Source organism: Pongo abelii, chromosome X (assembly GCF_028885655.2).
Source record: "Pongo abelii isolate AG06213 chromosome X, NHGRI_mPonAbe1-v2.0_pri, whole genome shotgun sequence".
Taxonomy (NCBI): Eukaryota; Metazoa; Chordata; class Mammalia; order Primates; family Hominidae; genus Pongo; species Pongo abelii.
This window is the reverse complement of record NC_072008.2, coordinates 127,787,680-127,810,889: the sequence shown is the minus strand read 5'-3', so window position 1 is coordinate 127,810,889 and position 23,210 is coordinate 127,787,680.

The following is a 23,210-nucleotide window of genomic DNA, read 5'->3' as shown; positions in this document are numbered from 1 at the left end:
TATATCCCATAGTGGAATTATGGGACCATACAGTAGTTCTATTTTTAAATTTTGAGACATTTCTGTACTGTTTTCCGTAATAGCTCTACTAATTTACATTCCCATCAACAGTGAGCAAAGGCTCTCTTTTCTCCACATTCTCACCAACATGTATTTTCCATGTTTTTCATTATAGCTATTCCAAAAGGTGGGAGGTGATATCACACTGTGGTTTTAATTTGCATTTACACAATAGAGATTAAGCATTTTTAAAAATTCAACTGTTGGCCATCTGTAGCCTATTTTGAGAAATGTCTATTCAGGCCCTTTGCTCATTTTTTTAATTGGGTAATTTGTTTTCTTGCTATTGAGTTGTTTGAGTTTCTTATGAATTCTGAGGTACTAACCCTTTAGATCAGATGTATAGTTTTTAAATATTTTTCCCACTTTATAGGTTGTCTCTTCACTCTGTTTCCTTTGATGCTCAGAAGTTTTTTAGTTTTTTGTAATCATATTTGTCTACTTTTGCTTTTGTCACCTGTGCTGTTGGAGTGAGGTCAAATAAATTATTGTCCAGACCAATGCCATGAGCCTTCTTCTCTAAGTTTTCTTCTAGTAGCTTTACAGTTTCAGGTCTTGTATTTAAGTCTTTAATCTATTATATTTGATTTTTGTATATGATTTGATATAAGACCCTAAGTTTATTCTTCTTTATGTAAATATCCAGCTTTCCCAACACCGTTTATTCAAGAGACTGACCTTTCCCTATCCCATGTTCTTGCAACTTCAGTTGAAAATCAATAAATCTTAATTATATGGATTTATTTTTGGATTTTCTATTCTGTTCTATTGATCTATGTGTCTGTTTCAATGACAGTATGATGCTGTTTCAATTCCTATCATTTTATAGTATATTTTGAAGTCAGATAGTGTAATATTTTCAGCTTTACTATTTTTGCTCAAGGTTGTATTGACTATACAAGGTTTTTTGTGGTTCCATACAAATTTGAAAACTCTTTTCTATTTGGGTAAAAATTGTCATTAGAATTTTGATAGGAATTGCATTGAATCCATAGATTTCTGTGGGTAGTAATGGCATTTTGACAATGTTAATTCTTTCAATCCATTAACATAGGATATCTCTCAATTAAGTTGTGTATTCTTCATTTTCTTTCATCAATGTTTCATAGTTTTCAGTATATGGATCTTTCACTTCCTTGGTTAAATATATTGATAAGTAATTTACTATTAATTTTTTTTAGCTTTTGGAAATGGGATTGTTTTCTTGAATTCTTTTTTTTTTTTAAAGAGTTCATTGTTAGTGAATACAAACACTACTAATTTTTGTAAGTTCATTTGTATCATTTAACTTTACTGCATTCATTTAATAGTTCTATCAGTTTTGGGAGATGTTTTTAAAGATTGTCTACATATAAGATGAGGTCATCTGCAGACCCAGACAGCTTAATTTCTTACTCTCTGACTTGGAAGCTTTTTATTTATTTTTATTATCTAATTGCTCTGTCTACAAATTCCAGTACTATGTTGAACAGAAGTAGTGAGAGTGGGTGCCATTATTTTGTTCCTTATTTTAGAAAAGAGCCTTTCAAATTTTCACCATTGTATATGATGTTAGCTGTCAGTTTGTCCTATGTGGCCTTAATTGTGTTAAGGTATCTTCCTTCTATACATGATTGTATTAGTCAGGGTTCTCTAAAGACACAGAACTAATAGGATAGATGAATACATGAAGGAGTGTTTATTAGAAAAAATTGACTCACATGATCACAAGGTGAAGTTCCACAACAGGCTGACTTCAAGCTGAGGAGCCAGGAAACCAGTCTGAGTCCTAAAACCTCAAAAGTTGTGAAGCTAATAGTGCAGCCTTCAGTCTGTGGCCAAAAGCATGAGTGCCCGTAGCAAATCACTGGTGTAAGTCCAAAATTTCACAAGCTGAAAATCTTGAAGTCTGATGTTTGAGGGCAGAAAGCATCCAACACAGGAGAAAAACGTAGGGCAGAAGACTCAGCAAGTCTGCTCTTTCCATGCCTGCTTTCTATGCTGACAGCAGATTACATGGTTCCCACCCAGACTGAGAGTGGGTCTGCCTGTCCCAGTCCACTGAATCAAATGTTAATCTCCTTTGGCAACACCCTCACAGAGAGACCCAGGAACAATTCATTGCATTCTTCAATCCAATCAAGTTGACACTCAATATTAACCACCACAAGTCTACCCTTTGTCAGCTTGAACTCATACACATCTTGTGAGATCATACATAATCTTCAAATCAAGACAATAATAAGGTCATAATTACACCTGTCATAATACAGCTATCCTTCTTACAAGAAGAAGCACACTAATCCTTAACCAAAATGTTGTTACATAAAGTTAAAAACACTTAAATGCTAATATGAAATCAATAAATCTTACATAACATGATAAAGGAAATAAAATGAAGATATTTTCTTAGTACAAGTGTATACATGTGCAAACTTGTTACTAATAAGGAGGAAATACTCATGACAATTACATTTCTCATTTCTTCAACTGGTCTCATGGTCATAGCTGGTATTGATGATACCTTCTACTACCCATTCTGTATTCTCTTTGCCTTCAGCAAGCACCTCAGCAGATCATGGTTTTTTACCTGGCAGATTGACCCAAACCTTCATTTCTGAAGTTTCTGGGCCATTTGTAGTCCTGCCTGGATTGGGCTTTTATCATTTCCCATTGACCTTAATCACATGGCATAATAATACTAACAGATGACCTAAGGAATCTCCTGTATTCCACCCATACTCTTCCGTTACCTCCATTGCGGAGTAGTAGAATGACTTTATGTTGATATTCTGGGTCAGTTGCCCCAGTCAATACTGTAACTCCCTTCTTAGCCTATTGACTTAGGAGGAGCCCAAAGTGTCCAGGTTGCAATCTTAACTTCTAATTTAATGGAATCATTGTCATGTATCCTGGTGGCAGTGTTCCTCCTTCTGGAACTAACACCTCTTGGCCAGCAAAATGTAATGTCATGAGAACAGGAAGCAAAAATTTAGTTAGTAGGTCACTAGAGGAGATGGTGAGTGGTGTCACTTCCACTTCCACTCCTTGATTCCTGGACCCATAAATCCTGTTGATGAGAGGAACAGTACCATATACTGGAAGCTGATTCAGAGCATACACAGCCTTCTGGAGAACTTTTCCCCAGCCCTGCAAAGTATTATCAATTACTTGGCATTGTAACAGTGACTTAAAAGGCCATTCCACCATTCTATCAATCCAGCTGCTTTAGGATGATGGGGAACATGGTAAAACCTGTGAAATCCATGAGCATGAGCATGAGCTTACTGCTGCATTTCTTTAGCCATAAAGTGAGTGCCTTGGTCAGAGACAATGCTATGTGGGATACCATGACAGTGGATAAGTTATTCTGTGAGTCCATGGATGGTAGTCTTGGCAGAAGCATTGCATGCAGGATAGGCAAACCCATATCTGGAGTAAGTGTCTATTCCAGTGAGGACAAACCCCTGCCCTCTCCATAATGGAAAAGGTCCAATATAATCAACCTGTCACCAAGTAGCTGGCTGATCACCCTAAGGAATGGTGCCATATCAAGGGCTCAGTGTTGGTCTCTGCTGCTGGCAAATTGGGCAACCAACAGTGGCCGTAGACAGGTCAGCCTTAGTGAGTGGAAGTCCACATTGCTGCGCCCATGTGTAACCTCCATCCCTGCAAACATGGCCACTTTGTTCATGAGCCCATTGGACAATGACAAGGGTGAATGGAGGAAGAGCCTGAGTAGTGTCCACAGAATGAGTCATCCTTTCCACTTGATTATTAAAATCCTCCTCAGCTGAGTTCAACCTTTGGCGAGCACTCACTCAAGCAGTTCACAGTTTTTTACCACTCAGAGAGGTCCATTCACATACCTCTTCCCCAAATTCCTTTGTCACCAATTTTCCAGTGATGCTTCTTCCAAGTCCCTGACTTGACAGCCAAACTGTAAGCTACAGATGTGTGATCAGTATATTGTCGCAGATCTGACCTTTTCTCCTTCCAAGCAAAGTGCACAAGGAGGTGCACTGCTTGAAGTTCTGCCCACTGGGAAGATTTCCCTCTGTCACTGTCCTTCAGGGATGTCCTGGAAAAGGGCTGTAGTGCTATAGTAGTCCACTTTTAAGTGGCGCCTGCCTGTCGTGGGGAGCCATTTGTAAGCCAGGCCCTAGTCTTCTCTTCCTCTGTTAACTGATCATAGGGAACTCCCAATGAGGCCCTCAGTGCAGGCTGGGGGAGAAAAGGCAGGGTAACAGGAGTGGAGACCACGGGCATTTGAGCCACTTCCTCATGTAACTTACTTGTGCCTTCAGGACCTGCTGGAGCCCAGTTACTTATATACCACTTCCATTTGATGATGTACCCACTTTTATGGCTGGATGGGTCAGAAAGCACCCAGTTCATGATAGGCAGTTTAGGTTGCATGGTGACTTGATGACCCATAGTTAAACATTCATTTCCTACCAAAGCCCAGTAACAGGCCAAGAGTTGTCTCTCAAAGGAGAGTAGTTATCTGCAGAAGATGGCAGGGCCTTGCTCCAAAATCACTCGATAAATGGGCTGCAGTAACATACCCAAATGAGGAATGTGTTGCCTCCAAAATTCAAATAGGCACACTGGGCCTTGTGCCCCTTTCTTGGTTGTAGGAGGGGCAAAATGCAGCAATTTATCTTTCATCTTAGATGGAATATCTCATCAGGCTTCACACCACCAGTTCCCTATAAACTTTACTGAGGTAAAGGGTCCTTGAATTTTAGTAGGATTTATTTTCCATTCTCTGGCACACAAATGTCTTACCAGTAAGTCCAATGTGTTTGCTACTTCTCGCTCACTGGATCCAATCAGCATAATGTCATCAATGTAATGGAACAGTATAATATCTTGTGGAAGGGAAAATTGATCAAGCACTCTCCGAACAAAATCATGAACCAAAGTCAGAGAGTTGATATACCCCTGAGGTACAGCAGTAAAGGTCTATTACTGGCCTTGCCAGCTGAAGGCAAATTGCTTCTGGTGGGCCTTATGGACGAGAATGGAGAAAGACATTTGCCAAATCAATGGCTGCATATCAGGTACCAAGAGATGTGTTAATCTGCTCAAGCAGCGAAACCACATCTAGTACAGCAGCTGTAATTGGAGTCACCACTTGGTTAAACTTACGATAATCCACTGTCATACTCCAAGATCCATCCATCTTCTGCACAGGCCAAAGGGAAAGTTGAATGAGGATGTGGTGAGAATCACCACCACTGCATTTCTCAAGTCCTTAATGGTGGCACTAATCTCTGTTTTTTAGTTTTCTGTATATGCATCTTTCACTTCCTTGGTTAAATAAATCACGACATAATTTATTTTTAATTTTTTAATGTTTGCAATTTTTTTGATTTGCTATTTTTCTACATAGAGGCAGCTTTAATGGCTTCCATTTGGTCTTTCCCACCATAATAGACCTCACCCTACCAGTCAGGGAGCCAATATCCGGATTCTGCCAGTTGCTAAGTATGTCTATGCCAACTATCCATTGTGGCACTGGAGAAATGAACATAGGATAAGTCCAGGACTAAAACTTTATTAATTACCTGACCTTACTTCAACTGGAGGACCACAATGACGTTTTGGGTCCTGTGGAATCAATATCAGCTCAAAGCCAGTGTCCAGTAGTCCCAAAAATGTCTGATCATTTCCCATTCCTCAATGTATAGTTACCCTGGTAAAAGGCCAGAGGTCTCTTTGAGGAAGGATGAGAGAAAGATTAACAGCACAAATTGTTGATAGTATAGTGGGGTCCTTCCTGAAAGGGACCTGGCCTCCCCTTCATTCAAGGGGTTTTGGGTCTGTAAACTGATTCAAGACTGAAAATTGATTGAGGGGCCATGATTCTCCGTTTTTATAATTCAAATTAGTTTTTTGTCCACTCGACCTGGAAGTTTTCTGCTTATATAAATTAAGTAAGAATGAAGTAGGTTTCCTATCAATTTCATTTCTAGGAACACCATGATTAATTAGCCAATGCCAGAGCGCTACACAACTCAGATTATTCTGATTGTTGCTTTGCCACTGTTGTCCATTAAGGTAATTATGCCCACCTTGCATTTAACAGTTGAGTGCCACCACTTGTCCCCTGCCAACTTGGGATTCAATTATTCCCATTGCATTTAAATTTTGTAGTCGAGTGATTGCGGTTCCCACTAAAATCTGGCATACAGAGAGGGGCAATCACAGAGTTCTTCAAGGATGCAGGTGCTGCCCTCACATTATTTATTTTGCAAAACATTGGTAAAGGATGTGTCTTCTGGACACCCCCAGCTGAGATTAGTAGGTCTAAAGTGACTAATCCATTACACCATACCAATCTCCCTAAGCCTTTGGATTTCTTCCTCTGTGTTAAACCATGAGATACCAGGCATTTCCAGCTCACTCACAGTGGGCCATCTTTTGATTCATATTGCAGTTAACCAAGCAAATAAACTATTAGAACCTATTTTATCTCCCCACACTGTGACATTAAATGTAGAACCTCTGCTTAGTGGGCCCAAATCATTAAATTCAGCCTAATCCAACTTTATGTTCCCTCCACCATTATCCCACAAACTCAATATTCATTCCCATGCCTGTTCTCCAGATTTCTGCTTATATAAATTACAAAATTCAAGCAGTTCTTTTGGAATGTAGCACATCTCCTCATGGGTCACACTCTGAACCTCACCTCTAGGGACCTGCCAAGACTTTAGTCTAGTTATAGGTCTAGAAGCAAACGGGGGTGTTGGGGTTGGGTCCTAAGGAGAATCAACATTGTCTTGTCTGGCAACTGCCTCAGGGGAGGCCATCACTGTTGTTTCAGGCAGTGCATGGTTAGTCTCCTCAGAGAAAAGTGGAAAGGCTGATGGCAGCATGAGTCAGGTAAGGAAAGTTGCCACCACTGGGAATGGGGAAGCTGTTTCATTTGGCAAAAAGACTCGTCGAAGTTTACAAGCTTAGTTTCCCCAGCTTCTTCAGGGTTCTCTCACGTGTTCCCATTCCAAGTTGTAGCATCTCATTTTATTACAATCAATGCCCTCTCTTTAACAGTAGACAGCTGGTGAGGCTATGTGTGCACCTTTTGTTGCAGGTCAGCCACTCTCATAATCAGAGCTGTGTCTGATTTTCCACAATTTTAGCTCTTTCTGTACAGGATGTAAGACTCTCACTTGGGGCAATCTTAGAAGATTTGAGGCTTAGTATGTGCTTCTGGAGCTGGGAGTTAGAATCCCTGAGTTCATTTCCTTTCAGCACTTTGTCCAGCAAACTTAAGGGAAACAAACCAACATTATTATATTCCTTGGGTCTCCACATATGGTTGAAGGTCTCACATATACAGTCACTAAACTCCTTGCTTCTCAAGAGTGGTTAATCAGGAGAAATAAATACATTTATTTTCCATAGCTTTCTAAACAGTTCAAGCCAAGGACCATCAGTTTACTCTGTGCTATTTACTATTTACTAATAGTAATTAGTAAATATTAATTTAATTAGTAAATAGTAATTTAATTTAATTAGTAAATAGTAATTTAGTATTGCTATTAGAAATAGAGTCCTTAGCATTCTGGAGTCTAATCAGATTAAGCAGCCAACTCCAGACACCCCAAAACCAACTAAATAAACCCATCCTTAAAATTCTGTTTCTCTAGAACCACTCCTGGTACCAAAATCTGTATTTGTCAGATTTCTCTAAAGGGACAGAACTAATAGGATAGATTAATATATGAAGAAGAGTTTATTAGAAAAATGGACTCATACGATCACAAGGTGAAGTCCCACAATAGGCTGTCTTCAAGTTGAGGAGCCAGGAAGCCAGTCTGAGTTCCAAAACCTCAAATGTACTGAAGCTGATACTGCAGCCTTCAATCTGTGACCAAAGGCCTGAGGGCCCTTGAGAAATCACTGGTGTAAGTCCAAGAGTTCACAAGCTGAAGAACTTGGAGTCTGATGTTAGAGGGTAGGAAGCATCCAGCACAGGAGAAAGATGGAGGCCAGAAGACTCAGCAAGTTGGCTCTTTCCATTTCTGCTTTTATTCTGGAAGCTGATTAGATGGTGCCCACCCAGATTGAGGGTGGGTCTGCCTCTCCCAGTCCACTGACTCAAATGTTAATCTCCTTTGGCAGCACCCTCACAGAAACACCCAGAAACAACCCTTTTCATCCTTCAATCCAATCAAGTTGACACTCAGTATTAACCATCACATTGATTTATAGGGTGTTTTTATTATAAAACGATGTTGAATATTATCAAATGCTTTTCCTGCATCTATTGAGATAACAATTTACCTATTGTGGTATGTCACATTTATCAATTTACATATGTTGAATCATACTTGCACTTCTGGGATACATCCCACTTAATCATGGTGGATTTTTTTTTTTAATGTGCTATTGAGTTTAGTTTGCTAGTATGTTGTGAAAGATTTTTGCATCTTTGTTTATCAGAGATATTGGTATGTAGTTTTCATGTAGTGCCCTTGTCTGGTTTTGGTATCAGAGTGATGGTGGCCCTGAAAAATGTGTTTGGGAGTTATTTACTCTTATTTAATGGTTGGAAGAGTTTGAGAAATATTGATATTAGTTTTTCTTAACCTTTTTTTGGAATTCAACAGTCAAGCTATCATGTTTTCTTTGGTGGGAGAATTTTAATTATTGATTCACTCACCTTATCCATTATTTTTCTCATTGGATTTTATTTTTTTTCATGATTAAGTCTTGGTAGGTTGTGCTTTGGAATTTATCTATTTATTCTAGGTTATTGATTAGTTGGTGTATAATTGTTCATTGTAATCTCTTATAATCCTTTATATTTCTGTGGTATTAGTTGTAATGTCTCTTTTTCATTTCTGATTTTGTTTTATTTGAGTCTTCTCTTTTGTCCTTAGTCTAAATAAATGTTTACTCATTTTGTTTACATTTTTAAAAACTCAACTCTTAGTTTCTTTGTTCTTTTCCATTGTTTTTCTAATCTCTATTATATTTATTTCTGCTCTGATCTTTATTAATTCCTTCCTTCTACTAACATTGGACTTAGTTTCTTCATGTTTTTCCAGTATACTGAAATGTAATGTTAGTTTATTTGAGATCTGTCTTCTTTTATTGATGTAGGCATTTACATCTATAAAATTCCCTCTTAAAACTTATTAGGTGTGTCCTATAAGTTTTGATACGTTGCATTTCTCTTTCATTTGCCCCAAGATATTTTTTATATTCCTCTTTTACTTTCTTATTTGACCCATTGGTTGTTCAGAAACATGATGTTTAATTTCTATGTTTTTATTATTTTTTCAAAATCCCACCTCTTATTGATTGTTAGTTCTATACCATTGCAGTTGGAAAACTTACTCGATATTCTTTCAATCTTCTTAAATTTGTTAAAATTTGTTTAGGGGCCTACCATGGGAAAGATCCTTGTAAATGTTCTGGTACACTAGAGAATAATCTGTATTCTGCTGCTGTTAGATGGAACAGTATATGCGTATATACTGTTCTGTATAAGTGTATTTGGTCCATTTGGTCCAATGTGTAGTTTAAGTCCAATGTTTTCTTATTGATTTCCTTTTATGATGATTTGCTCATTGTTGAAAGTGAAATATTGAAGTCATCTACAATTATTGTATTACATTTTGTCTTTTCTTTCAGATTTGTTAATATTTGTTTTATATATTTAGGTGTTTTGATGTTGGATACAAATACATTTATGATAGTTATATCCTTGTGATGAATTGACCTAATTATTCTTCTATTAAAACTATCTTGTTTTACAGTTCTTAAGTCTATTTTGTCTAATATAATTGTAGCTACCCCTGTTCTCTTATCTTTTTCTTTCTTCCTTGTGTCAAGGGCTGACTTTCAATAGATGGCAGCGAGGGAGCTGCTCTGCTACATACGAAACCATGAATGCTCTCTTTTCATTTCCAGTTATATGAGGTAAGTTTCTTCCAACTATTCACTGTTAGTTTATGTTTGTCCTTAAATGTAACTTGAGTGTTTTGTAGGCATCATATAGTTGGGAAGTGCTTTTTTAATTCATTGAGCCATTCTACATATTTTTTATCAAATAAATTAATCGATTTTCATTCAAGGTAATTTCCTTTGCTACTTTCTTAATCTCTTGTTTTCCTCTTTTGTGATTAGGTGTGTTTCTCTAGTGTTATGCTTTGATTCCTTACTGTTTATCTTTTGTGTATCTACTAGAGGATTTTGCTTTGTGGTCACTATAAGGCTTATATAAAATAACTTCACAAGGTTTTTGGTTGGCTGGGTATTTTTTTTCTTTCTTCATGATTTTGAATATATTATCCCATTAGCTCCTGGACTGTAAAGTCTATGCTGAGAAATCTGCTGCTAGCCTTACTAAAATCCCATATATATTACATGCTTTTTTAAAAAAATTTTTGCTTTCAGAGTCCTCTCTTTGTTCTTGCTTTTTGACTGTTTGATTATAATGCGTCTTTAAGTAATCTTGTTTGTATTAAACCTGATTGAAGACTTTTGAGCTTCCTATACCTGGATATTAATATCTTTCCTCAGATTTGGAAAGTTTATTGCTCTTACTTTTTAAAATAAGTTTTCTGATCTTTGTCACTCTCTTTTCCTTCTTAACTCCTATAATTCAAATATTTGCTCTTTTGACACTTTTCCATAATTATGATGATAATCTTCCTTCTTTTATCTTTTTTTCTACTGACTATATTTTTAAATAACCTGTCTTTGAGTTCACAGATTTGTTTGCATGATCAAGTCTGTTAATGTTTTCTATTTTATTTTACAATTTTTGTTTTATATTTTTTAGCTCGAGAATTTTCCTTTGATTTTTCCATCCCTTGGTATCCATGGGGAATTGGTTCTAGGACCCTTAGAGATACCAAATTCTGTGGATGTTCAAATCTCTTACATGAAAGGGCATAGTATTTGCATATAATCTATGCACATCCTCCCATATACTTTAAATCATCTCTAGATTACATATAATAGCTAATAAAATGTAAATGATATGTAAAAAGTTATTATACTGTATTGTTTAGGACATATTGACAAGGAAAAAGTCTGTAAATGTTCAGTACAGATGCAACCATCTCCTTTTTTAAATATTTTTGTTCCACAGTTGGTTAAAGTCATGGATGTGGAACCCATGAATATGAAGGTCTGACTGCAATTTTAATTTCTCTGTTAAAAATTTCTTACTGTGTTATATTATCGTTTTCTTGATTTTATTATTTTTTCTATATATTTTCTTAAAGTTTTTTGAGTTTCTGTAAAACAAGAATTTTCAATGTTTTGTCAGGCATTTCATACGTCTGCATTTCTTTAGGGTCAGTTACTGGTACTTTATGTTGTTCCTTTTGTGATGTTATGCTTCCCTAATTGTCCTTGATCCTTATGGCAATACACGGGTATTGGCACACTAAAAAATGTAGGGATTTATTCCAGTATTTGCAGATTGGCTTTGTTTGGGAAAGCCCTTTACCAGTCAGCCAACCCAGAGATCTGGGAAGCCTGTCTGGCATGGTTCACAGGTGGGCTTGCTACTTGGGATTTTGGGCAGGCTTGCATGGTGCCTTGGTTAGCAGGTAGGCAGGCCTGATGCCTGAGTCTATGGGATTCAGCCTGGAGCCTGGATTCACTTGGGTAGACTTTTTTATTTGGTCCATGGGAGTGGGCTTTGCACTTCAGTCTGCAGTGGTTGGCCAGTTGCTGGGGTGGACCTGGAGCCTGTGTTCATGAGAACTAGCATAGCACTGGGGGTTGGCATAGAGACTGTTTATGAGAGTGGGCCTGGGTCCTGGGTCCAAAGGGGTGGCCTGAAGCCTGAGTCTACAGGGGTGGTCCTAGAGACTCAGTTTATGAGAGCCAGCCTGGGACTGGGGTCTACTGGAGTAGGCCTGAACCCTGGGTCTGCCAGACCTTGTCTGGACCTGTGTCCATTGGTGTCTGGATCTCTTGGAACTTAACTGGAGCCTGAGGCTACTCTGGCACTGGGGTAGGTGTTGGACCTGTGTCTGTAAGAGCCAGTCTGAAGCCTGATATCAACAGTGCTAGCTTGGCACCTGGTGCCATGTGGGCTAGCCTGGAGCTTGATGCTTTGTGAATTAGCCTAGAGCTTGGGCCCACAGAAGCAAGCCCAGAAGCTGGGTGTGTTGTGCTGTCCTGAAAACTAGCTCTGTAAAGGTTGGCCTGAAACCTGATTCCACAGGGGCAATTGTGGAACCTAGGTATATGGGGAGTGGCCCAGTGCTGGGGTCTATGAGGATGTCCTTGAACCTTGGGTCTGCTTAACAAGGCCTAAACCTTAGGTCTGCTCAAGAATGGGGCTGCAGGGACTAGCCTGGATTATGGGGCTGCAAGGATAGGCCTGGTACTGGGAAGGTCTGGAGACTGTGTTCATGGATTCCAGTCTGTTGCATTAGTCCAGAGATACTGACTTGGCACTTGTGCAGTCCTGAAACCCAGGGCTGTGTGGACCTATCTGTCTCTGATCTTGTCTGAAACCTGTGTTGGGCATGGAGTCTGGGATCACAGGGGTGACCTGGTGCTGGGTGGGCCTGGAGTCTATGTGCAGGGGCCAGCCTGGAGGCTAAGTCAATGTGTGCTGGCCTGATGACTACAGTTAGAGAAGCTGGCCTAAATAATTACGTAGGTCTGAAGCCTGGGACCATGTGAGCCATCCTGGTGCTGGAGGTGGTCTACAGTCCAGAGCCAACAGAGCTGCCCTGGTCCTGGAGGTGGTATAAAGATAAGCATAGAGTCAGAATCTGTGTGTTCTGGCCTGTTCCTGGGACTGACCCAGCACCACTGGGTACAGCCTGGCAGTGGGGCAGGCCCAGAGACCATGTCTGTCAGGCAAGCCTGGAGCCTGAAGTTATGGGATCCAGCGTACTGATGAAGCCTCAGTCCATAGGTACTTGCCTGAAACTTGGGACCATTGGGGCCTTCTCAGCACTAGATTTTACTAGAATGGAGCTGATGTTGAGATCCAGGGCAACGTTTCATGCTCCTTTTCTTTCCTTTCCCCCAAGAAGGGAATATCTCTCTTTATGATGCTATGATTCAGAGAAGTAAGGTGAGTAATGTAAAATTTTCCTTCCTACTGTTTTCTATGTGTCTTTTCTTATTTCTGTGCTATACCCAGTTATTATAATCTCTCACCTGTTTTCTTTGGCTCTTATGAAGATATTTTTACACATGGATAGTTGTTCAAATTGATGTTTCTGTGGGGAAACAAGTGCTGGAAAGATCTATTCTGCCATCTTGTTAATGTCCCAAAACCTATCTGTATTTTCATGTTATGTGATTTCCTAAAATCCAATGGCTCTAAATATCACTATATAACAAGGACCCTTGCTTTTATATTGTCATCCAAGAACACAATACTTCTACACAAAACTTCAGGTTTGACATCTCTAGTCAATGCCTAAAATGTCATTGCAAGTTTATCTGTCCCAACTGAAGTCTAATTTACAGCAATTCTCTTAATTCAGCATTGTATTTCATTTGTATTTTCTCCTCACTGCTTATCTTCACTGAGTTTCTAGCTAAATTAATATAGTTTTCTTCCACAAACACTAAGTGTTTTGAAAATGGAATTTATCATAAAATAATTTTATCAACACACTGACAAGTAACACATTTTTAGTTATGTCACAGTTCTGTTTTCAGCTGTGAAATTTTTATTTTTTCAGTTTATATCCTCTGCTAAGAACTGTTTTCCATTCATTACAAGAATGTTCACCTTTACTTCATCGAGCATGGTTACGGTGGCTGCTTTTATTTTTACTTATTTTTTTTTTTAAATGGAGTCTCACTCTGTCACCCAGGCTGTAGTGCAGTGGTGCAATCTCAGCTAACTGCAACCTCTGTCTCCTGGGTTCAGGTGATTCTCCTGCCTCAGCCTCTCTAGTAGCTGGCATTACAGGCATGTGCCACCACGCCTGGCTAATTTTTGTATTTTTAGTAGAGATGGGGTTTCATCATGTTGGCCAGGCTGGTCTGGAACTCCTGACCTCAGGTGATCCACCCACCTTGACCTCCCAAAGTGCTGGGATTACAGACGTGAGCTAGCTGCTTTAAATGCTTTATTTTATAATACCATCATCTGGGTCATCTTAGCATTTACATTTTTATTTTCTTTTCCATTGAGAATGGGACATATTTTCTTAGTTCTTTATGTGTTATATAGTGTGGGATTGTATTCTGGACCTTGTTGTGAGATTCCTTGCCTTGTTAAAATTGTCTAGAGAGTATTGTGGGGTTTTCTATTTTTGTTTGTTTTAGCAAGCAATAAACCTGGTGCAGTTCAGACTGTATGTTGCTTCACATTTTATATGGGCAAAGGAACCAATGTCTTTTCAGTTTTCAAAGTTTTTGCTACCCTCATCAGGTCTATCCTTCACATGAGCTTCTCAGTGGTTAGTTTGTATTTTGCATGACACTGTGTATTGCAGTTTAATTCTTGGAGTTTTTGTCGTTATACTTTTTGTTTGTTCTCTTTTATATATGTGTTGCTTGGGGATGAGCCTGAACATGTGTTGATTCATACACAGAATTCGGAAAACATTTATTTCTGTCTCCTTCAAGATACTCCCAACACTCTTCAGATCACAGGGCCTTTTTTTTCCAGGTTGCACTAGGTAAAAGCACAGGTTCTCTCTCAGGATGTTAGGTGTCTACATAGTCTTTCTAATGCCACTGAACCTGTGCAGCCTCTTCTCTGGGACTTTCCTCAGGGAAAGGCCAAGGGAGAATAAATAGAAAAAAATAAAAATCAAACAATGCATGGGTTCTTCAAACACTCTCTGCCTTACAGGGTTTTCTTTTATCAGTCCACTGACTAGAAGGAAATGGTTTCTATCAGAGGTTTTGGTTTCTGCACTCAAAGTGAAGTTCTTGGATAGGGTTCACAATTTGGTCAAAGCCAGGAGATAAACAAGGGGGAAAACTTAAGTAAAATATTTTTGCCTGCTATTGTTTACATTTTGATATTTCCAGGAATTTTCTTTTTGTATTCTGTCCACAATTTTTGGTTGTAATCAATTAAGGAAATAGACCACAGTAACTTGCCCCATTTTAGTCAGCAACAGAAGCCTCATTTTCTTTTTCATTTATTTTTTTTTACTTACTCTCTGTCTCCTTTTATTGAAGTGGAAGATAATGATATTATCTCAATCCACTGAACACTCTTGACATCAGTAAGTTAAGAAAACCAGGCATTATTTGTCTCCTGATGTGATACAATATGAAATGTAAATCACCATCTATGATGTATTTTTGCCCATAAAGTTTAACCTAGACTGAATCAAGCCTTAATAGGTAATTACTTAATTATAGAATATAAAGGAGTAGAGGAACAAGTGTAACAAAATCATGGAGAAGCAAACGAATATAGATTATGAGATATCTTACAATAGAATTGAGCTTGATTGTTCAAGTTATTAGCATAAAGAATAAAATAAAAATCAAGGAAGGGGAGCATGTTTGGGGTTACAAATGTAAAGGACATTAATTAAACCCAATATGATGTGTTAGATTCAGATTTAAGAAAAGAAATTCAAATAGATACTCTTTTAGACTGTCACTCTTTGAATAGTAACCAATATTAGGTGAATACAATGCTGGTATATATTACCTTAACTCTCCTAATTCATTCTCCACCTATTCTCTGTTCATGAAGGCTGATCTGTATGTCTTACATATTAGGAAACACTTGCTCTCAGTTCCCAGTTTGGTTTGGTCAATGAGATGTGCTAGCAGGAGACCAGAGAACTGGCCATGTTGGTTTCACACTTCTGCCAAAGATAGTCCCTGGACTGTGGACCTAAGGTACCAAACCATCCCAGTTTCCCCAGGAATTTCTCAGTTTTAGCACCTAAAGCCTGACATTCAAGAAACTCCACAGCCCCAGAAAAAAACAGATGGTTGGTCACGGTGAGTAAACACCTGCATTTTGGTCAGTGTAAACCCCAAATATCTGAGACAGGTCTCAGTTAATTTAGAAAGTTTATTTTGACAATGTTGAAGATATGTCCCTGTGACGCAGCCTCAGGAGATCCTGGTGACATGTGTCCAAGGTGGTCAAAGCACAGTTTTGTCTTATACATTTGCGGATGACATGAGACATCAATCAACATATGTAAGATGAACATTGGTTCAGTCTGGAAAGGTGAGACAACTCAAAGCAAAGGTGGAATGACTCAAAGTGGGGAGGGGGCTTCCAGGTGATAGGTAGATAAGAGACAAATAGTTGCATTCTTATGAGTGTCTGATTAGCCTCTCCAAAGGAGGCAAACAGGTATGCATTTATCTCAGTGAGCAGAGGGGTGACTTTGAAGGGAATGGGAGGCAGGTTTGTCTTAAGCAGTTCCCAGCTTGACTTTGCCCGCTAGCTTAGTGATTTTGGGGCCTCGATATTTATTTTCTTTCAAATTTTTCTCCTTTTCTTTTTAAAAATATTTCGGGGAAAGCATTTTAGAAGAAAATGAGTCTCTGGCCTCAGGCTTCCTCTAATCCCTCATGGCTAAGAAGGTTCATTCCTAGATGGATATGTCCAGAGTTATTAGGAAAGCTAATATTTAGCAGGTTGTGAAGTCTCACATCCTATGAAGAGAAAATAGGGGAAGGGAGGGAGAAAAACAACAACAACAAAAATAACAGTCCTGGAAAACTGATATAGGCCACATTATTCTGAAGTTAATATATCAGTAGGCAGGTATGAAAGTGGCTTATGTGTGTAAATAGGTTGCTGTTATTTTCCTCTGAAGTTTAATTTGTCTAGCATCAGTTTGCAGGGCTTTGTGAAAACACAGCTAAGTTCTCAGTTACTCCAAATAAGGAAAAATGGGGAAAAAAAGAAGGAAAATAATTGAAAACATAATTCTGAAGAATTGTAGCCAAGAAAAATTAGAATTTGATCCAAACTGAAAAATAATAAAAATTGAAAAACATTTCACAGGACTAGAATCTAACAACAGGTGTACTATAGTTTTTCAAACATATTTTTTCTCTCTCCAGTTTCCATTTTTACTAAAGACAAATCATGGTAGGACTGGTTTGCTTTATTATACTTGTCCTGATTATTTATATACAGTGAAGTAAGAATAATTATTTTTTACATAGGCTTTTAAATTGGCTTTGATGGAACTTTGTCCTATAGAAGGAATCTCAGATAAGACTCTTTTAAAGCTGAGCCCAGCCATGGATTTGTACCATCAAATACCCATGAGTTGGGTGATCCTCTCCTCTTAAGGTCCCAAGATAAACTTTGGGCTCCTGAGCCTGTGAGAAAGTGACATTCTTTACTTACCCCAGGTCACAAACCCTGTACATGGGCTGTGTAAGCAAGGTATGAGGCCAGTTTTCCCAACGGGTTTTTATTGGCTCCATAAGTTAAGTTTGATTTCTTAAAGGAAAGCACACCATTCCAGCAAAAGCCTTTGTAAAATAACCAGTTTCTCCCGTTGTGTCCTGTTACAAATTATAACAGATTTTTATTGCACTTATGCAAATAGCCATATTGCTGTAAGTTAAGACTACTCACAAATAGTTTCCAACTTCTGGAGAAATCAGGTAAAGAGAAACAAATATGCTCCAAATTTTCTTCATAGGAGTATACTAAATTGTTGAAACCTTTCAATAGCTCAAAATGAAAGTTTCTTTGACTCTGAAAAAAAAGAGGGTCAGCAACATTTTAAGCAAAAATATAAAAAGATACTTCAGTTTTCTGTTAGTTCAGTCTCTGTAGTAAATTCCTGTTCTGCTTAATATTCATGAACATTTCAGCTCCCAATGAGTCCTGAAACTTTTCCCTCTCAAAGTTATCAGAAATCTGTATTCAAAATCACCTATTAGAGTTTTATAACTGATTATGAAACCACCTTCTAAGGAGGACCAAACAAGGCACCAATTGTTCATGGATGACAAAATGTTTTAGGGCAGCCATAGTCAAAGACAAAACTGACCAGAAAATTTGTTACCTCTGTGGCACACAATAATTTAATATAATAGTTATAATTATTACTGATGATGTACACTAAATCATATCAGGATTACAGGATTATAGGTGTTTCCCATGATTTTGGAACACATATCAATAATACATTTATACAAATACAACCCAAAGCAAACCAAACACCATTTCATATTTGACAATGCTTACTGTATAATTTTATACCAAATAAGCCAAATTATGTCATGTTTTGAATTTAGGGAAACTAATATCTTAAATGATTAACTAGATCAGAAAAAGACACAATTTCTAATTTGATTTTTGAAAGGTTATCAAATATCAAATGTTTAAAACATTTGATATCACAGGTCATTATAAAATAAGTTATTCATTTGACCAAAGTCATAACTTGAGGATTTAAAAAAAAAGGCAAAAATTTTCATTCTTTGAGAAGAGACTTAATTTTCCATACAATAAGCCCCAATAAAGACAGCATAAAGCCAATTAAATTTGTTTTTCAAAATTTTATAAACAATCTATAAAATTTTAATCTTGACCATAAGATATTGAAACTACCTTTGCAAAATTATGACTGACACAGTGAAAGAGATCTAACCTAACTGAATCCATCTTGCTTCTAACCTTTAAGCTGTCCTTGTTCCTTCCTGAGCATAGGCTGAGCTAACTTTGGGAAGAACTTAGTTTATAGTTTATAGTTTAAAAGAAAGATGATAGCAGTCCTTTCCCAAAATGAACCTCCTTTTTGCCTGGGGGATAGACTGCCTTTATGGGACTAACAAATTAGCCACAAGATTAGAAATTATGGTTTAGGAGCCATGCAGCTGGAGGCTACAAGTTCTGACCCTCCCTAAACTCCTCCTAAGATCAGTGCTTGAGATATTTTAGAGACCTGCACTTGATGGATCAGTTGGCACCACACAGATTGATAAACTGGTGAATCTGATCGTGGGGCCACCACCCAGGAACTGACTCAGTGCAAGAGGACAGCTTCAACTTTCCATGATTTCATTTCCAACCCAACCCATCAGCACTTTTAATTTATTGGCCTCCCCCATATTCACCAAATTATCCTTAAAAATTCTGCTCCCCAAATACTTGGAGAGACTGACTTAAGTAATCATAAAACTTCAGTCTCCCACACAGCTGGCTCTGCATGAATTACTCTTTCTCTATTGCAATTCCCATCTTGATAAATTGGCTCTGTCTAGGCAGTGGGCAAGGTGAACCCATTGGGCAGTTACAATATAACTTCCATAAGCCTTTTATAAACTTTGTATCCTTTATTAAGAAGTTGGTTTCTGCTTCAAGAAAACTTGTTAATCTGACACAGGGGCCCATATGCTGATCTTGCTTCAGTGTGCTTTTGGTGTTAATGATTAATTTATAGAGAAACTAAATCGGCCCTTACAATCTCACATGCCCACCTCTTTTGCAATAGTCCCTGGGCCTTGAGGAGTTGAATAACTTTAATTTCTGGCCCTATGTTTCAGGAATGCAGTTTATTTTGATTGGCGTCTTCTACTGGGCCTGAAGAAGAGGCTTTAGTTGCTGTCAGTGTTTAAGATTTAGCAGGACTTGGTGTCATTTTTAGGCCCAGGAGTCAAAGCCCTGTAACTCAATGTCACAAGTACTGTAAAAGAACATACAGAAGGATACACAGATGTAATAACCTTAGTTAAAAAAAATCATCTCAGCTTTTCTCCTAAGTAAGCCAAAACTTAATGGCATAGGAATTGTTTTGATAAACCATAAAATCTGTTAGGCCAGTTAACAAAAGGAAAAAGAAAAGACTTTCTGCACTGCACAGAATATTACATTGGAAGAAAACATTTCCTTTAGATCTTTTAGAAAACATTTTTAGCCTCAGGCTACAATAAACAGAATTTGAGGAAAAAAACTTATATGAGCTGAAAATGAGTTGAAGGAGAGCATTACTATTTAGCACTCTTTAAGAGGGAGGAGAAAACCAAAAACAGTGAGATGCGATAAAAGTTGAACTTTGGGTTAAAATAATTAAAACCTCTTATAATTTATTAAGAGTAAATTAATACCTTAGAAAATCAATGTATAAGTGTTTTTACATCGATCCCAATCTCTAGAAAGACCATTATAAATTTTCTTTAATTATAGACAACTTGATCATATAAAAGTATTTTTCCTTTTATAAATCCTCTTATTATGACTTATACCAACTGTTCATGACATGCTTGGATTTTCTTGTTTGTCCAGAACATCCCTCTATCAGAAACAACCAGTCATTTTATTCTAGGACTAAATGTACCATACAATATTTTTTCTCATATAAACTTATTTCTCTTTAAGCTTTCTTATTTTAAAAAGCTCTTTATTTATAAGACTTTCTTTATATCTGTCTTATTTCCTGGTTCCTTTTACTTTGTTTTGTACATGGACTTTAAATAAACTTTGAATTAGAAAAAAAAATTGTTCATATTTTTAAAAAGGACATACTTTTTTTAAGAAAGAATGTTTTCCTACAGTAGAATTTTACTGGAAAATACCCAAATAATGAAATATTTATTATTTAATTTAATTTAACATTAGATTCGAAATTGGAATGAGTTTGTCTACAAGTATTTATCCTATTACATTTACCTAATTATTTTAATTGTTTACCTAGATTATTCATGAAAACTGCAATAGTCATTATTTAAAGTTATGGAACTGCCATTGCAAAATTATAACTAAGACTGAACTGTCTCCATCTTGCTTCTAACTTCCAAGCTGTCCTTGTTCATTCCTAGGCATAGGCTGAACTAATTTTGGGAGAAACTCAGTTTATAGTTTAGCTTTGAAACAAAGACTGTAACAGTCTTTTTCCAAAACAAACCTTACTGTCTGTGGACTAGACCACCTAAGCCACAAAATTAGAAGTTATCATAATCTTACTAAATTCAAGATGTAACTATTTTCATTAAACCAATATCAATGTCTTATTTATTAACAATTACATAAGCAAAGATCATTCTGTCTTGGATTGGTTTTATAGTTTTGTAGTTTCTATGCCAAATTTTGACACCTTATAGTATTTGGTAAGGATAAGTATAAAATTTCTTGATTAATATATGCAAACAAAATGTATACTTGCAATTCTTAAGACATTTCTAACATCACTTTACCAAGCTAGCTTATTTATTAAAGATTTTACTTAAATTACGTAAACTTGAAAAAAGCATTTGACAATTTTTTTCCAGATGAAGTATTTGATTCAATTGTTTTTATTTTCTTAAGCCAATTAATTAGAGCTCTTTTATATATTTGTGGTAGTAAAACATTGTGTACACAACACATAATTACATAGATGTATTAGGCATTCCAATAGAAGTACATCTTATGGATTCATAAAGACCATTTTTTGCTTATCTTAGATTTTTAAATCCTTAATAACCTGTTTTACAACCCTAGGCAGTTGTGAGCTGAATAGCCTTAAATTTGCATATTAAGGGAAACAACTCAGGTGAAAATCAAATAGCAAAATTTGCATCATAAGCTATGGAAAGAAAAAGTCTGGTGTGCTAGAGGGAAATTAAAAATGATTTAATTGCCAATTAAACATAAAATATAGAAATTATGAAGGCCTTTTAAATATATACACACACATATATATATACATACACACACAAAGATCCTATATCATTTACTTCAGAACTTTAACCATGAGATAAATTCACCAGTTTGCAAAAGTCCCTGTTGAATCCAAACAGTGGTTCTTATCTTAATAGAAAAATAACAGCAGATTTAAAGCAGGCAGAGAAAGAGAACTTGGGAACTCTGTAGTTTGCAGGTCGACCTTAGGGTTCTTTTTCCTTAATGTAAATGTGCACAAAGACCATATTACATTTTACATCATTACAACCTATGGAATACTTGAAAGGGGGTCATTTTCTTTGTTTTATCTTTATTCTTAGATTATTTGTTTCCCATTTTTCATTAAAAGGAGGAGCTCAGCTGTGGCCTAGGGTTTTTGTGTAGTGAACTTTTGTGTGTTGCTTGTGGGCAGGATGCTACAGTGTGTCACCACTGAGTCATTTCTACCCTTTTAGGTTTATCAGTTTCTCTCTCAATAAGTCTATGACCTCTGAGAGGGCTCTAAATGCTGGATCATCAGCCTTTCTATGCATTTCCTGGATGAGTTTTTTTAATGAATTTTTTGGGGGATTTCCCTGTAGGGCCACTGCACTTTATGGGGGGGTGAATCCCCCAGACGTTTCCATGCAGCTCCCAGTCACCCAGTGATGACTTTCAGCTAAGAGAAGCAAAACGCCCTTTTTCTTCGGAGATGAGAAAACTCAGTCTCTCATTTACCTATGAAAACAATTCAGTTCCTCACACAAATGTGCACCGACAAGCTGAATTGAGATTAATTTGGGTAAAAAAATCAATAGAGAAGACCCTTTAGAATGCATGTCCAAACTAGAATTAGGATCCTTAAATGAAGACTTCCTAGGAGAATGACAACAACAACAGCCAAGGCAACTTCCTGTAAACTGTGCTCAGCCACCCCTAAGTTTGTAGCTCTTGTCTGCCATTATACATGCCAAGGTTAAGTACTCTCACAGTACAAGGTAATCTCTCTGGTAGCTCCAAAGCCAAAAAGATCACATTATGCAATACAGGAAAGCAGAGCTTTAGACCTAAGAATAATCTTCCCAAGACTCTTAAAAGTCCGCAAAGCAAACAGAACATCCCAAAAGGGGTGAGTGGTGTCTTTGTTCTGAATTTTTTAAAGGGGTTCAAGTCATTGGAAGCCTTCTCTAGATTTTTTGGTACTCCAGATGGCAAAGGGGGAAGGAGGTATAAGAGTGGAAGATAAGTAAACAAAAGCACATTTTTTTTAAGACAGGAAGCAAACACAGAAACCAAGCACATGGGTTTTTAGGGTTTTTTGTTTGTTTGTTTTTTTCTTCGGCAACTGTAAGGAATTTTGGCCAAATTAGACAGGGTTTGTTACCCATAATTTGGAATTCTCACTCAGATTTGACCAAGTCTGTTAAAGCTGATCGAATATGATGGGAGAAAGACCAGAACAAATGACAAAAACCCCAACAGTGTTATGGCTGAGTGTTCTAATGGTAAGGAGAAGTTAAGACCAGCTGGTTGTTAAACTTTACCACGACAAAACTTCAATTTAGCTACTTACCTAGAGATGGGTCTCAGGGTGAATACTGCCCTCTACCAT